This window comes from Phalacrocorax aristotelis, chromosome 29 (assembly GCF_949628215.1).
Source record: "Phalacrocorax aristotelis chromosome 29, bGulAri2.1, whole genome shotgun sequence".
NCBI classification, from domain to species: Eukaryota; Metazoa; Chordata; class Aves; order Suliformes; family Phalacrocoracidae; genus Phalacrocorax; species Phalacrocorax aristotelis.
Window position 1 is genome coordinate 980,034 of NC_134304.1, and position 2,500 is coordinate 982,533.

Genomic DNA, 2,500 nt, shown 5'->3' on the forward strand with positions numbered 1-2,500 from the left:
AAGCGCGCGCGCTCACCCCCACCCCCCACTCCCCCCTCCTCACCCCCCCACCCCCGCCCCCCCGCCCACTGTGAGACGGTGGCTGCCGTGCGCTCACGGGCTTCACGGTCCCGGCCAGCCCCTCCGCTCGCTCCGTTCCTCTCCCCCCAACCCTTACCCCCACCCCCAGCACACCCTCGGGCTGGCGGGGGACCGGTTAGAGGCAGCAGCTTGTGTTCACGAGCCACCCGGCTCACCGGCGCAAGTTCGCCGTGCGCCGGGAGACTTCGGGACCGGTCGCCCCTAGCCAGCTTCGGGTCCCGGCGCCGCCGGGTGCTCGCCGACTTTTGGTTTTGGTTTATTTCGGGTTTGTTCGTTTGGTGCTTTGTTCTTTTTCTCTCTCCCCTCCCCCTTCCCCCTTCCCCCTTCCCCCTTCCCCCCCCCCCCCCCCCCCGCCGCCCCGTTTCACTGTCGTTTGTAATTTTTAAAAATAAATCGATTAAAATACGTGTCTGCGATCCTGCAGACTTCGTGTGTGTCTCCTTCCCCCCCCCCCCGACACACGCTCCGATGCACGCGCGCCTGCATACGGGGAGACAGAGTGGCACCCACAGGCACCCGCGCTGCATTTCGGAACCGGCGGACCGGTGGGTGCGGCCCCCGCCGACCGCAGAAGCCCTGGCGCCGCGGAGCAGCGGGGGGGGGGGTGGGGGGGGGGTGGGGTGGGGTGGGGTGGGGTGGGTGGGTGGGCTGGTGGGGGGGGGTGGTGGAGGGACGCAGCCGCCCGCCCTGCGCAGGCGCGCACGCCTCGCTGCTCGGCAGCCGGGCCCCCGCCCTCCGGGAAAGGGCGGCAGTTCCCGCCTCGCTAGGCTGACGGTCCGGCGCTCAGTCGCGGCGAGAGCCGCAGCGGGAAAGGGAGGCCGGCGCAGAGGCGCAGAGAGCGGTCAGCGAGCAGGTGGGGAGCCCGGCGCAGAGGTAGGCTGGGGAGAGCGAAAGGGTGTCGCTTTTTGGAGGAGATTTCCATCGGGGTCGCTCGGCGCTTTTTAAGTTTTATTTTTATGGGTTTGGTTTCCCCCGCCTCCCTCCCTCCCTCCCCGTTTCGCGTCCCTCAGGTTTTCCGCCCCCGGCAGGGGCGGGCAGACGCGCGGCAGGGCGGGCGAGCAACCGGCTGACGGCTTGACTGAGAAAGAAAGGAGGCGTCAGGGACACCACTAGGTTCCAAAGTCTCCCGCCTGCCTTCCCCGGGGCGGCTGACCTGGTAGTGGAAGGCGGGGGGGTGGTGTGGGGCGGGGTTTGGGGGGGCGGGGGGGACGGCGGTGGCGGCGGCGGCGGCGGCGGGAGGTGGGGGGAGAGGCCGCGTGGGGGGGAGGCGTGGGGTGGGGAGCAGCTATACTAGCCGTGAAATACATGTCTGGGTGGGCGGGCGGGCGGGGGTAGCTAGACCACCGGCCGCGAGCTTCGTGGCCAGCGGGGGAGGGTCGGGGGCGAGGGGTGGGGTGGGGCAACGGCGGCGGCAGCGGGAGGTGGGAGGAGAGGCCGCGTGGGGGGGAGGTGTGGGGTGGGGAGCAGCTATACTAGCCGTGAACTACATGTCTGGGCGGGCGGGCGGGGCTGTGTGCTGGGGGGTTGCGTCGGTGGCACGGGGGGGGGGGGGTGGGGGGGTGCGGGGCGGCGGGGCCGGGGGGGTGGGGGGGTGTGTGCGCGTGCGCGCGCAGTACGGACAGGGGCACGCACGAGCGCCTGCGCGCGGCGCCGGGGGGGGGGGGGGGGGGGGGGGGGGCGGGCTTCGGGCCAGCCTCATTCGGGATGTCGGGCACGCAGGGAGGGAGACGCGGAAAAGAGCTGCAGATCACCCCGCCTTCTCTGTTACAGCCGGCGTTGCCAGCCACGTACGATGCCCGGCCTGCGACCCTGCCTGCCCGCGGGCGGGATACGCGCTCGCCTCGCTTGCTTGCCGGTCAGAGCCGTCCCTGGGAAAGCAGCAGCCGCCTGCCTCGGCCTGGGCAGCGACGGGGGGGTCCGCCGGGCCCGGCGCCGGCAGCGTGGGCAGCAGGGCCCCTGCCGGGGCTGGCCGAGAGGTGGCCCACGCTTCCAAGGCCCGGCCGCCGGCCAGCGGTCGCGTGGCGGGCGGGCCGCGTTCGAGCGGCGAGCGCTGCCGAGAGGACGGTCCCGTTCCGCCCGGGCCTCGAGGGGACGTGGGAGGGGCCCCGCGCCCCCGGCCGAAAGCAGCGGGCGCCGACGCCCGGCGCCCGGGACAAGGCCGGACCCTCCCCACGCAGGCGGCGCGGAGGCGACCCGCCGCGGCCGGGCCGGGAGGGACCCGATCCGGTAGCGGCCTCAGCCGGCGGGCTGGACGGGGAACGCGTGAGGGAGGGCCGCGCGACACGCGCGCGCGCACATGCACACGCACACGCACCCCCCCCCCCCCCACGCGCACACACCCCCCCCCCCCCCCGCATCACGTGCCGCCGCGTGCTACGGACGATTACCGCACGTCGTCATAAGAAGTACCGGGACGGGC

At 73.6% G+C, this 2,500-nt stretch overlaps 1 long non-coding RNA gene across 1 annotated transcript; it reads left to right on the plus strand.

The window, feature by feature from the left end:
- The first annotated feature begins 800 nt into the window (after positions 1 to 800).
- LOC142048941 (uncharacterized) lies at positions 801 to 2,404 on the plus strand. The gene is made up of 3 exons (XR_012657565.1): positions 801 to 954; positions 1,110 to 1,237; positions 1,852 to 2,404. It is a non-coding gene; the product is annotated as an uncharacterized LOC142048941 (long non-coding RNA).
- The last annotated feature ends 96 nt before the right edge of the window (positions 2,405 to 2,500 follow it).